This window comes from Camelus bactrianus, chromosome 29 (assembly GCF_048773025.1).
Source record: "Camelus bactrianus isolate YW-2024 breed Bactrian camel chromosome 29, ASM4877302v1, whole genome shotgun sequence".
Lineage (NCBI taxonomy): Eukaryota > Metazoa > Chordata > Mammalia > Artiodactyla > Camelidae > Camelus > Camelus bactrianus.
The window spans coordinates 7,151,411-7,165,042 of record NC_133567.1 but is presented as its reverse complement, the minus strand read 5'-3'; the positions used below and the strand labels follow the sequence as shown (position 1 = coordinate 7,165,042).

The window sequence follows — 13,632 nt, the reverse complement described above, 5'->3', positions numbered from 1 at the left end:
GTCAAATAGACAAAGAAGGCCAAGACCAGAAGCATTCAGAACACAGTGCGAGGTGACAAAGCCAGGGAAGGAGAGAGTTTCAGGAGTTGGTTTGCAACATTAAATGCTGATCATGTACTTGAGCCCTGGCCTTGGGCTCAGCACCTTTGAGGAAGCCTTCTTCAAGGACCTCATTCAATTCTCGAAGCAACTCTATGGGAGGGGGGGCTGTTATTATCCTCATTTCACAAATGAGCTGAATCTCTGAGAAATCCTGTAACTCATCAAGTTCCTGTGGACAGTAAAGGCAAGGCTAGGGTTCAAACCCATCGTCTCGGAACCCAGAGCTGGATCCTGGAAGAGGAAGGGAAAGATGGACTGAAGGACATCCCAGCATTCTGTGACCCTAGGTCACTCGACAGAACAAAACCAAAGTTTCTATTCTGGATGAGAATGGAAGTTGAAAGAGACAGGAAGTCTAGATACTCTTGTGAGTAAGTGAGGCAAGGACAGGGAGGGAGTCAGAGAGGTCTGAGAAAGGGCCCCGGCCTTGAGACGGTGGCCCTGCTTCTGTTCCACTGCTCTGTCCGGGTGTGAGCAAAGGAAGTACAGCTAGAGGGTTGCCACCGCGGGTGCTTTGAGACGGCCAAGGAGCCAGTGAGAGCTGGCAGTAGAGCTGAACTGTTCATCCACCACCCAGAGCCCTGGCTGCACACGGCCCCTCAACCCAGGTGGGCGGTGGAGGCCCTGAGAAGAACAGGGTGTGGGCAGACCAACCAGTTTAGAAACCAGGCCCAAGCTGCTGGGGGAGGGGGGAGGGAGGTGACGGGAAAAAAAGAAAGGCAATTGTAGGTGGGAGTTTGCTGAAAACAATTCTCTTTCTCAAACTTAGAGGCCTAGGGGTAAGTCAGAGGAGCTGTCCCACTCCCCACCTCGTCCCTATCTTCCTGCTGCCTTCTGGAATATTCCTTTATTTCTTCCTCTCCTCCGCAGTCTACCCAGGAATTGGAAAACCCTTGCCCGCCCATCAAAAACCTAAATTTAGGAATGAGACAAGCAGGAAAGGAAGGAGCGAGATGGGCTCTTTTCCCGGGGAACTCAGAGGTGACCTGGTGCTTTTACAGGAGAAAAGAGCCGGATCCGCCCTTGGAAGCTGACATAGACCACCAGAGAGAGGGAGGGAGGGGCACCACCGGCTCCTGGAAGAAATCTGAAGCAGGCCTGGGGCGCGGGATGCCCGGGCTCCCAGGAGAAGAGAGGCCCACGCCCAGGTCTGAGGGGGTTACTTCCGGGGCCCCGAATCTCTCCCAAGGGGAAATACTGGTCCTGGTCCCCGGCTCATGGGTCTCTCCCCTCGGATCGATGGAGACCAAGCCACAAGACACACCCGCTATACCCTCCCCTCCCCCAACCGTGACACCCTGGTCTTGCTCTACAGTAGCCGTGTCTTCCGCTCTCCATCAGTGTTGCCGACTTTCAAGTCAAGGCAAAGCAAATTCGCAGATAAAAAGGGCAACCAGTGCCCTCATAGCCGTTTTGCTGGTTTGCAGGTGGAAGTGAATCAGGGCAGATGCCAGTTGCAGGCAGCCTGTAGGTTATGACAGCACCCCCTGGAGTTGTGCACATCGTGACTCTGGCAAGTGAAGGAATCTTGAGCCTCCCCTCCACCCAGTTTCTCCCCAACCCTGAGACCTGGTCCTTCCCTCTGTCTCTGCAGCTCAAGCAGCTCCTCTCAGCCTCCCTGAGTCTCCTTGCCTGGACCACTCTTTCCAAGTGGTACCATGGCAGCCTCCCTTTCGTTTCTTGATCTCAGCTCAAATAGCTCTTCAGAGAGGCCTTCTCTCTATCCTGGGCTATTATTTTCAAAAGCTCTCACCCCTATCCAAAAGTCATTTTATTTTATTAATTTTTTAATTATCAAAAAAGATTGAATTCATGTTGAATAGCAGTAAGTAGATCTTTTAAGGCCAATTTATAATTTTAAAGAATACAGACCACAAAAACATATGCCATAAACCTTTATGCATGAAAAATGAAAGCATATTTATGTCACAAACTGCAACAAATGCTAAGTACGAAAACATAGTAATGAACCATTCAAAAATACTCCAAGGTATTTCTCAAAGTATTGCCAAAACTGTACAAAATATGTAAAGAATACTTTAAAAAATATAAAAAATATGAAAATATACAAAATACTTTTAAAAATCTGTGTTTATAGCATAAAACTGAAGTTGTAATTAGAGGATAATGGATTTATGTGTTTCCAAAAGTCATCTTAAAAATGACCTTTTAGCTCTCCCTCTCCTACGGAATGTAAGCACGGTCGAGGGGTGTCTTTTTCTCCTGTATCCTTGGCACCTGGTGTTTACCTGGCTGTGACTGAGGCTGCACAATAAGTCTATTAAACTGAATTTATCTGAACTGAAGCTTCCACCCACTACAAGCGACCGAACATTACAAATGATTTGTTCCCAAGCAATCAAAATTGAGCTGCAAATACTTATTTCTGCCCAGCCCTCAAAAATGGTCAGCAATCCTCTCCCTCCTCGTTTGCCTGTTTCATCTCACCAGATACTATATTTGGAATGTTGGGAACAACTGTAAACTCCCATCAGTTAAAGGGAGCCCATGACTTTAAAAAGACGGTCATCACTGAAGATGGTATAAAACACGCTGTAAAAGGAAAATCTCCAAAGGAGATGAAGGGCACCAGGAGTAGGGCGGCTCCTTTTTATGAAGAGTTCCTAGGTGGTGCCTGACCAGCTGCTCCACCCAGTCAGATAGGCCAGCAGGGAAACCTGTTCGCGGCCCAGTTTAACCCTTCCCTGGCCCTCACCTTGCTAAGATGCTGGGAAAGATCAGAAGAATTCGGGGACTACTTGCTGACTGGAAGAAAACAGCAAAGGGATGGGGGGAAACTGATTCCAATGTTCCTCCCCACCCCCAAGCTTTCTTCTCCCAAAGAGCCCTCTGTTCGGGGAAATTAAAGGACTCCGATAGCAGATCACAAATCCAGGACAGAAAAGCTTCACTATGCAGCCAGAGGCTGTATTGTGGGTAACCAGACATTGGACACTTTTTTTTTTTGCTTATGAACTTTTGGAGACCATTCGAATAAAAGGCTGTTTGTTCCTGGACAAACACTCACCAGCAAAGAAGCCTTTAAGAGGGGGGGAATTTTTGTTTTGCATTTTCCCTTTGCCAAAAAAAAAAAAAAGAGAGAGAGAGACAGAGACAGAGAGACAGAGACAGAGAGACACTTGCTCCACCTCCTTTCCAGATGAAAGAACCTGGACTAATTTGTTTACTGTTGCCGGGGAGTCGTGTTTACAAGTCCCTATGCCGCTGCGGTAAAAAGAAACGCTATTTTTAAAAAGTAAAAACCCACACAAGCCTCCATACGTAGGGCTTTTTTTCCTCTTCCTGTCTCCCCACCTTCATCTTACAGATGGCCCCAAACGTACAGGCCAAGCCAACGCTCAGGAGGTAACTCGGAGACAATTTCTTTCTTTCCCTACCTCCCTTCAGAGAAGGCCATACCCGAACGCAGGGAAGCCATCTCTTGTCAAAGTTCAAATCCTACCTGCCTCAAAAGCCACAGCCCAGATCTGCTCCTTTTCAGAAAACCCACTCCTGGCCTACATGAACCTCCACCCTTGGTTTCAGTCCCCATTTCCTCGCTGTCTTCATCCCCCCTTGTTCCATGGACTGCCTCTGAAATCAAGCTAGCAAGGTGTTGAATAATGTCCTTTTAAAAGAGGGTGTGATCTAACTGGGTCACTCACTGTGTGACTAATCACGGTTGCCTGTAACCACAGTGACTGTGGCTTCAACCTGACTTGGTCGTTTGTAAACCACAAAATGACCCAGCCATCTGCAGGGGCCGCTGGCTCTCAAGCTCGTGGACCCTCCCAGGCCTGGTTCCTCCTCAGCCACAGGAGAAATGGGAGCAGCCCTGGGCTTGGGGTCTCTGGGCACTTGGAGCAATCTGGATGGATAGATCTGACCCCTCAGATCCCCTCTTCCTCAAGTCTTTGCAAGCTCCAGCCTCAGCAAAAGCATTTGCCATGGTCGTGTTCTGGTCCCAAGTCCCCTTAGCAACATTGAGTCCAAAAGAGAAAAAGAAGGAGCCTTCAATACATCTTTTTTCCAAGAAAAAAAAGAAAAAGGAAAGGAAACAAGAAAAAAAACTCCCCCCAACTTAGCTGGGTCCTTTGCTGTTCCTATCACTTACTGATTTATTGCACTAAAACTTGATAAAATCCATAAATCTTTCCCCAATCACTACAGCAATTTAAGGAATTTTCAGGACAGAAGCATCCTTTGCCAAAGGGTCCCTCAGTGAGCCCTAAGTTAGAAACACCTGAGGTTGCTCTGACGCAATGCTGGCCTGGGGCGGGGGGCGGGGAGGCCGGGATCCTCAGGCTGGGCTACAAGGGAGAGTAATTAACCCCTTCCTTTCCTGCCACCTTGTCATCATTCTTGGCAGGCCTGCAGGGCTAAAAAAAAAAAATACTCAGGGCCAAGAGGTTTAATGATAAATGAGGAAGATGATTGTAGGGACAGTCCTGTCTGTCCTCACTGCCTATGAGCACAACCCCCAACACCAGCTCTCTGGAAATAAGAGTTTTTTCCTACATAGTTGGGGTAAAAGTAGCCACAGGTACACAGTGGACGCATCTCTTTCAGACCCGCCCCTTTACCTGTGTTCCCTTCACCCTCCTGAGCAATCCCTCAGGTAGAAACCCCCTTTTTTCTTTCTTATCACACTGAGTCAATAAGGTAACTGCTACTGTCTCGGGGAGGGGAAGAGGCGTTTTCTCCGAAAGGACAGACTGAAGCAACAAATGGGAAAGAAAACTGGCAACGCTTGTGAAATCCCAAACCGGATTGGTAAGAACAACATCATAAATTATGGATCCCTCGGGCCGCCTCCGACCTGTCACTGTGCGAGCCGTCTCCATGGACTTGCCAGGCGCAGGTGACATCGTGGTCCGGGCGCGCAGGTCGCCAGGGCCTCCGATGCTCCGAGGGGCGGAGGGTCCACGACCCCCGGGATGGCTCGGGGCCGGGCGCGGCGAGACCTGCGGGGACGGCGCCCCCGAGCCGGCCCGGCACAGGCTCGCCTTTGTCCGAGGGGACCCTAGCTGAGCACGCAGCGCGGGCCCAGCCAGGGGCGCGCGGGGCAGGGGTCGGGGCGCTGGGGCCGCGGCCTCCGTGGGCGGCGCGGTGAGGCCCGGAGCGGCCGGCGACATCTGCGCCAGGGCGCGGGGGCGGGAGGGAGGCGACACACGCGGGACGCCCATCTGGACAGGCTTTCCTCCCGCGCCAGCCGCGAGGACGAAGTCAAGGTCAGAGGCGGCTGGGGGCGCGGAGCCCCGACCCCTCAGCCCCGCGCCGTGCCCAGCTCCCCGCGGCCAGGCCGCGGGAGCCCCACCTCGCCCTTTGTCTTTCCGGCCCAGCAGCTGTGCCGTGACCCCCAGCATCCTTCGAGCTGTCAGGATTAAAGGAGCCTCCGCCCTGTTGAGAAACTGCAACTCCTGTCCCCCAACCCTCACCAACCCCACCTATTGTTTTGTTTTTGTTTTGCTTTTTGGCAGCAAGTCAACCACTCATCATAAGGTGGGCAAACCCCTCGGTTCATATTTAAATCTGTTTATGTGCCAAATTGGCCTGCTGTTCCCCACTTTCAGCTCGGTTACCCGCACTGCAGACACAATGAATCAGGAGATGAAAGTTCCCGAAAAACGACTCATCCTGCAGATGTTTTCTGCGGAAGGCTGCCCTACTGACCGGAGTGTAAAGGGGCTGTGTGTGTGTGTGACTGTGTGAGTGTGTGTGTGAAAAGCCTCACATTTGTTCTTCGGTGATGTGTCTTCAATGTGTGGCTTTGTTGTTTGTTTTTTTTTTTTTTTTTTGATGATGATGATAACGATGATGATGAAAGGTCAATCATGAGACTCAAAAATAAGCAGCCTTCTCTAGCAAGCCCCTACTCTTAGAAATGAAGGGCAGAGTTGGGGTTTCTCGTGGGGTGGGGAAAAGGGAACTCCAAACCAGGCTGAATTGTGTGTGAGTTGGGCCCTGGAGAAAATTGTGGGCAGAGGAAATGTGGGGGGTGGTTTCCTGGATTTCTGTGGCAGGAAGAAACCACCAGTGGGAGGGAGGGCAGCGAGGGGAAGAGCGAGGGAGGGGCGGAGGAGGGGAGAGGGCTGGGAGGAGGGCCGAGGGCCTCCTTCAGACCGCGGGGGGAGGGCGGGTGGGCGGTGGAAGGCCGGGGCTGGCTTTGTTTGGCTCGTGCGGGCGGGGGCTGGGCCCCGGGAGCGCGCCTGCGAGCACACAGGCGGTCAGCTGCCCGGCGGAGGAACAGCTGGCACCTGTGCCTGGGATGCCGCGTGCATTAGCAGCGCCATCATTTAGCATCAGAGCATTACAGAGATAATGACTGCTAGTTAGAACAGCCGAGGACAGGAGGGCTTGAAGCCCCAGACCCCTCGGCTTATCAAACTCCCAGGTTACACGTGTAATTTCCAGCAGCGTTTGGAGGCCACCGCCTCTAACAAAGCTGCCAGTCTCTGACTCTAGATTCGACAGCTGGAACCAGTTCCCTGGGGCCCTTTTCCAGGTCTCATCCTAGCTCAAAGGTCAAATTAGGGTCAGAGATAAAATGTCAAAGGTCATCACACCAAAATTTTCTGATAACCTGGAATCCCAGAACTATCCTTTTCATCTGCAATTGAATAGGTCAAATAAAGGAGATCGGGGACTTTGGTCTTCAAACAACAGTAATCACTTTGAGAGTTCATCGGTGAGCTCTTTTTACCTGTCCGACACTGTGGAAGCACTTTAAAGAATTCTCTCCCTCAATCTTCACAGCCTTAAAAGGAGGACACTATTATCACAGCCATTTCACGGATGAGGAAACTGAGGCTTAGAGAGGCCCGGGAAGGCACACACAGTTACTCAGCATAGTTCTGCCCCACTGCCTAGAGGCTGAAACAGCAGTAGGTGCTAAAAGCTCACCAGAGAGCAAGGGGAATGGAGAACATATATTCTGATTTTCTACAGCCAACACCCTTTCCCAAAGCTTGAGATCTGGTACAAAAATGCTAGTTCTCCAAGCACACAAATCCTCATTCGGGTCAGAAGTAAATCTCACAGAAGTAAATCTTACGGGTTTCTGGAAACTAAAGAGTTTTCAAGAAGCACCTTCTTTGAGAGATTGGTATACTAATTTAATTAGCGAAAAAAATGGTTTTGCTTCATAAAAAGTTTGCCCTCAACACGTGAGACTAACTATGTGGACAATAATAAACTGCTTAGAAATCAAACTTGGCTTTACGTTTGAGCCCCATCTAGGCCGATAAACCCACTGCCTGACTCCTGACCTAATTTTTTTTTGACACTGTAATGCCTGCAGTCAGGGAGGACATTTCATTTCAGGTGTACATGCTGAACCACCAGATTATGATGCCAAACCAAAACATAATTGCTATTAGTACTGATAATAATTACTAATGGCATCACTCACATAAACAGGGCAGTTACTGTGAGTCAAGTATTGCACAAATGCTAAACATTCATTATCTCATTTAATCCGTGCAAAGAAAGCCCTGGCTTTTACCTCTTCCCCAGTCTCCTCCCAACACAGTAGCCAGAGAGCTCTTTTTTAAAACGTAAATGAGGTCAAGTGCTGCTCTTAAGTGAAGCCCTCCAGTGGCTTCCCAAAGTGCTCATGAACTGGCTTCAACTGCTTCCCTTGGCCCACAAGCAAGCACCATCTGGGCCTGTCTATTGCCTATTTACTCCTGCAGCCCACACCACTTTTCTCCAACCAAGAGACTGATACTCTGCTTCTTCAGCTTTCAAAGACATTTGCACCTCAGGGCCTTTGCACATGCCTTTCCCTCTGCCTGGAATCTCGAGCTTTTGCTGGGCTAATTTTTTCCATTCTTCAATTTAAGTGTCTCCACCTCATGGAGACCTTCCTTCAAGCCAATCAGATCACCCTATTTTTCCTTCATAACACTTAACATCATGTAAAATTGCTTATTTTTTGGTTGCTTACTTGCTCATTTCTCTCCCTGAGCCATCAGAGCCAACAGGACAGGGATACATATTCAGGGAGGCTCTCTGCTATATCCTCCATGCCTGGCGCTTCAGGGACACGTAATGGTATTTGTTAAACGAGTCAATACAGAAGCACTCTCGCAGGTGAATACTATTTTAACCCTCACTTTATAAATGAAGAAACTGAGGCACAAGGGTGGTGAATAACTTGCCTAAAATCCCACCACTGGAATGGGGCAAAGCTTTGATTGAAACCAAAACCACAATGACAAACACACATGATCGGGAAGAAATGTTAAGACCAAACTGGATTCTATAGAAAAGGAACTCGTGAACCACTTAAATTTACAGAAGGGGTAAAATACATCAGAGATGAATACATCATCTTGGCCACTTACTCCAGCCACAGAGGTTGACAGTATTCTGTGGCTTCAGATGCAATGTTTCCTACTATTTCTGATTTCTTTTAAAGGTTTCAAAGTATGTGAGAATTCAGACTATGTCTCTTCAAATAGCACGGGTTGACGGGCATTCCATCCAGTCATTTCTGCTCTTACCTAAGGAAACCAGCCAAACGTGGTTTTATCTCACAATAGTAGGAGCCAAATGTAACCACAAACCCAGTGACCTATTCATATAGTACAGTTGGCCCTCCCTAGGCACAGGTTCTAAGTCCTCAGATTCAACCACCCTCAAATCAAAAGTACTTGGGGGAAAAGAAGAGTTCCAGAAAGTTCCAAAGAGCAGAACTTGAATTTCTTCCATGCAGGCAACTATTTACATAGCATTTACACTGTATTAGGTATTATAACTCATCTAGAGATGATTTAAAATGTAAGGGAGGATGTGCATAGGTTATATATGCAAATACTTCGCCATTTTATATAGGGGACTTGAGCATCCTCAGATACCCTGGGACAATTCCCCTTGGCTACCGAGGGATGGCTGTACTTCTGAATCTTTGAATAAACCATAAGAAGCCCTCACGCAGGAGAACGGCAAAATTCAAAAAGAGGAGGGGCTGTTTTTATCCTTAAATTGCTGGAGTCCCTTCAAAATTAGGGATTTGCTCTTTCTCCAGACAGTGAGCAAACAGCTTTTTTTGTAACGAGGAAAAAGTCGTTGGTCTTATCTTTTTGTTGCTTTCACAGCTGAGATAAACCCGCACGCACATCCTACCAAGGAAGTGAGCAGAGTTCCCGCAAAGGCTGGCCGCTGCACATGCAGTGGCTCCCCTTCAGAGGACTGAAGTTTTCTGTTTCCTTCCGGCAGGAACCATCGCCGCTCTGTAGGAAAATACAGGAATTCTATTCACATGGAACAAAACACAACGAGCCCAGGGGGAGGGGGAGATTTTCCTGAAATACATGAGTTTCCCTGGTTTCACATGACACTGTGTTTGGTTTATAATTCACGTACCACAGGAGGCTGAAAATTGTCATTTCCTGGCCCCTCCAATGGTGGTTTTCCAGTGAGGAGAGCATTCTGACTAACTGATGCTGCTGTTTTTACTTTGACTCTTCATGTTTGTGAAAGAAAGCCGACTTACGCTTGCAGGGGGAGGGGATGGGAAGGTGGGCTGCAGAGAAACTACCTAGAGCTGGTCTTAGTATCAGTCACCTCCGCCTGTGCCAGGGTGTTAACAAGAAAAGCCTACCCACACAGACCGGCACTGATACGCATTTTCAGCATGGCATTTAGCGCGTATATGAGACATCACCTAACTTTCCATTGGATGGGTTTTTAAATACAAATATTCAGACCAAACTGAGATTTTTTTAGGAGAATTTTGTAACATCCAAACTTAATTATGAAAATAACAAGCAGGAGAGATTATACGCACTTGGTGTTTGTTAGTATACAGTTTTATTTTCACTGGTCCACTTAGTCTTTCATATGTCAAAGGGTGTGTGTGAGCGTGTGCATGCTGGGGATGGAGTTTTCCAATCCTGCGCTTCTACGTAACACGTATTTGCTGTTATATGTAACTAATGTTAAAGTTCAGCAGACAAAGTGAACCTTCAGTTTGCTCTGGTTTCATCAATGGTTTCTTCTCTCTTGTGCAGTTGTAAAGATTGTCTGGATGTGAAGGCTACTTGGGTCTGATTCAGCCCTTCAGGAAGGCCCCCAGGGACACGGGGGAAACCGTGGTGTATGGGGTGACATCAGCTGTCTGAGGAGGTGATGGGCTCCCAGGGACGTCTGTGAAAGTGCAGCTTACAGAAAGTCGAGAACCCCCATCTTACGGAGTCATGAGCAACACGTTCTCAGGAAGGTAATACCAAGTCAGCAAAGAAGAGCTCAGGCCGATCACAGCGAGTGAATGAAGGGAACCAACCTCAAGGAAGACTTACTGAGTTGGGGACTTTTAAAAAGGGACTTTGACCCAGAAACTGTCATTCTCTCCCCAGTATTGCTGGGGGAAGTGGGGAAGGGATGACTTGACCTCCTACTTAGAATGAGTAATGTTATTATGCGCTCTGGGATTGACCTCCCTGCATCAGAGATGGAGGCCAGAAGGACAGACGTCCGCCGCCTCGTGTTGCACGGATCCTCGACCACGTGGCTGGCATATATATTCTGCATTAAGTATGAATTAACTGGACTTACGGTTGACATGTCAGTTTCTCGTGGGTTTTTGGTTAAGTAAGAGACAGTTCTGAGCCAACCACTTCCGAGTGACCTAACTATTCATTTCTTGCCCCGAGAACCCCGCAGCCAGACTGGGGACTCACCAGGGCCATGCTCCCTGGGAAACCAGCCTGCCCGGCCAACTAGCCGCCTAGGTGAAAGGTCCAGCGTCTTTCCAACCAAAGCAAAACCCCAGGGCACTGGGAGCCCCTGAAACAGAAAATGCTTATCTCCTCACAACCCTTCACCCCCGAGTTGGCACACCGACATCAGATATTTTCACCTGATTCATAACATTCATCAAAAAGCAGTTCTTTTTCAACAGTCTTGAAAATAGACACCCCAAAGTCAGAGTTTCTAGGGATTTTCCCTCCAGGAATAAATGAGGAAGAATCTTCCTAAATGGACATAACTATTTCTAGTGGGGCAAGAAGCCAGGAATATTTTCCAAGAAAATGAAAAGAAATTTCCACTTTTACTATTATGAGGTAGAAAGTAAATCCTCTTACCAATTGGAAGGATGAATGAATGAATGGATGAATGAGTGAGTGAATGAATGAACAGTGTCATTCAGTGAGAAAATGAGGGCTAATGCAGTCTCACTGATTTCAGAGGAAACACTTATCGGTTCGCAGGACTTTTTTCACTGCTAGAGGAGAGCCACACGTGATGCGATTACGTTGAGCAAGTTGGAGACAATTAGGCCAGGTTTCCAGAGAACATCCCGGCCCCAGAGGTTGGTGCTTGCCTCAAAGCCTCCCTCATCAGCATCGAGTTACTCAGGTGATCCTTCAATTTACCTGAAGGCATTAGAGGAATAATGTAAAAATCTAGAAGAACTGAGCTCATAAAGTGATAAGTAACACAACTCTGTGAGCCTATTAGAGGGGAAAATTGAAAAGGTTGCAGCCAATTATTAATAAGACAGGTGAACATGAGATGTCTGGAGAAGTGCTTGGACTACAGGAAACAGATTGCCGAAGTGAAAATGCTCCGAGCGGCCACCTGGCAGCCCTGGGGACGGATCCAGCCAGGAGAGGAGGTGTTTTGATGGTCCTCAGGGATTTTTTAAGAAAGCGAGCTAACGTGAAATCAAGATTTTTTTTTATGGAGGAAAATCTGCATTTTTACCTTCTCTTTCTCATACAATTAGAAACAGAATTTTTCATTTTTAGTTTGAGTCCACTAACCTGGGTCAGAAAGAGCAGGATAAAGTGATTGATCTTATCTAAACTGCCAATAAGTTTTGCTTTCAGGAAAATGAAACCACCATACTTCCAGAAGAAGGCCAGCACTCCTTCGGCAAGAGAGGCAGGAGCCCAGGACACAAAATTTAAGGAGGCACTCGCTGTCAGGCAAATGCAGGGCTGGAACCTGAGCAGGAGAGGGAGGGCCTCCTTAAATTCTGTGTTTGTGCCCCCCACCCACCTCTGGCCCACTAGTAATCACAGTGGGGTGGGAGGGAGACAGAATGCTAGATTCAACAAAGTCTCTTTTACTAAAATAAAATCAAAGAAGTATTGGGCTTCCTATTTCTATTTTATTTTAGAATTCAAATGACAAAACTCTAAATTTTAAACTCCCTGACTCCATCAATTCATCTAAGAACATGCTCTTAGAAGCTTTTAGAGGCTTTTCTCAGGACTGCCATCTGTGGTTTAACAAGGATGTTTCCTACTGCTCTGGAAACCCACCCGCCAAGCTCTGCACTCCGTGTGCATGTGGAATAGCTGAGCAATGTCTTTTTAACCTCTATTTTCCTAAAAACATCACGTGGTCACCTTTTAGCCTCTCTCAAACCCTTTCACCTTTTCTTCTCAAACCCATTTTCCTTTAGTCATTGAGATGGTAGGTTTCCAGTTTCCATCTAGTCATATACCCACCAGTGGTATCACCTAGAGTTTCAAAAAAAAAAAAAAAAAAAACACACACATAAAACTGTCTCTACAAAGATCTTTCTTTCAGCCAGTGCTGTTTTAGGTTTATATGGCATATACTAGAAATAATGGGGACTGATCCTTTTGAAAAATATTGAATGTACTCCTGAGGCCATGAAGCTCTGGTTGCTGCGCTCCATGAGCAAAGCAGACACTGATTGTACCTTCCACACAGCCCCTTTGATCTGTACACAGCACAGCTCTCTTCTTCTGGTTGATTATCCCAGGGAAAGGGGTCTGACCTGAAGGAGACAATCTGTAGGCTGGTTGGTGGCTAGGAGGTGTCCTGCCGGACGCTTTGTGCTAGATGCTAACAAACCCAAGCAGATAACTTTCAGGGCACTGCAGTGTGAGATGTTAAAAAAGATATGACAACAGTGGAGTGAGCACAGGTGGAAAGAGAATCAGAGAAGAAGGCAAGCAGGGGGCACGAAGGTGTGGAAGTTGGGAGGCAGACAAAGCCTTGAGTTACTAGAGTCTGGAGGGAGCAGGGAGGAGGAGGGAGAGAAGACGTAGTGACTCGAGGCTCTGAGAGGCTGGCTTGGGCTGTGTCTGCCAGTGAGCATCCCTTGTCCTTTCTTCAGGCAGCAGCAGCGGGAACTGTCCTTGGAGCCGCCCTCCCCGCCCATTCTTCCCCCTACGCCAAATTCCGTGGCTTTCCTTTTAGGGAGTAGACTGACCCCCCTCTGCCTCCAGCTCCAGGACTGGCCCGTTAGAGCATCATATCCACCTGGCTGCAGAGACCAGCACAGAGATGGGCCTGGGGCCCAAACCAGGTCAGTGAAGCCAATGGAACTGGCTTCCAGAACTATTACCGTAACTGCAAAGAGAAGTCCTTCTGGCTGCAGTCGTGAAGCTAACACTGCCAGCAGCCCCAAAGTGAAGTCAGCCCGGAGAGAAGCAGAGCAAGGGGAGAGGGGAAAGGCTGAGTCACAAGGGCAGGGCCTCCCTCTAGGCCTCTCTGATGCAGAAGGAGGCACCGTGGTGGGGGCCTGTGGGGTGTGCATGACCC

The 13,632-nt window shown here is 48.2% G+C and overlaps 1 long non-coding RNA gene across 1 annotated transcript; it reads left to right on the top strand.

Moving 5' to 3' along the window:
• The first annotated feature begins 292 nt into the window (after positions 1-292).
• Positions 293-12,203, top strand: LOC141575542 (uncharacterized). The gene is made up of 2 exons (XR_012503181.1): positions 293-4,875; positions 10,119-12,203. It is a non-coding gene; the product is annotated as an uncharacterized LOC141575542 (long non-coding RNA).
• The last annotated feature ends 1,429 nt before the right edge of the window (positions 12,204-13,632 follow it).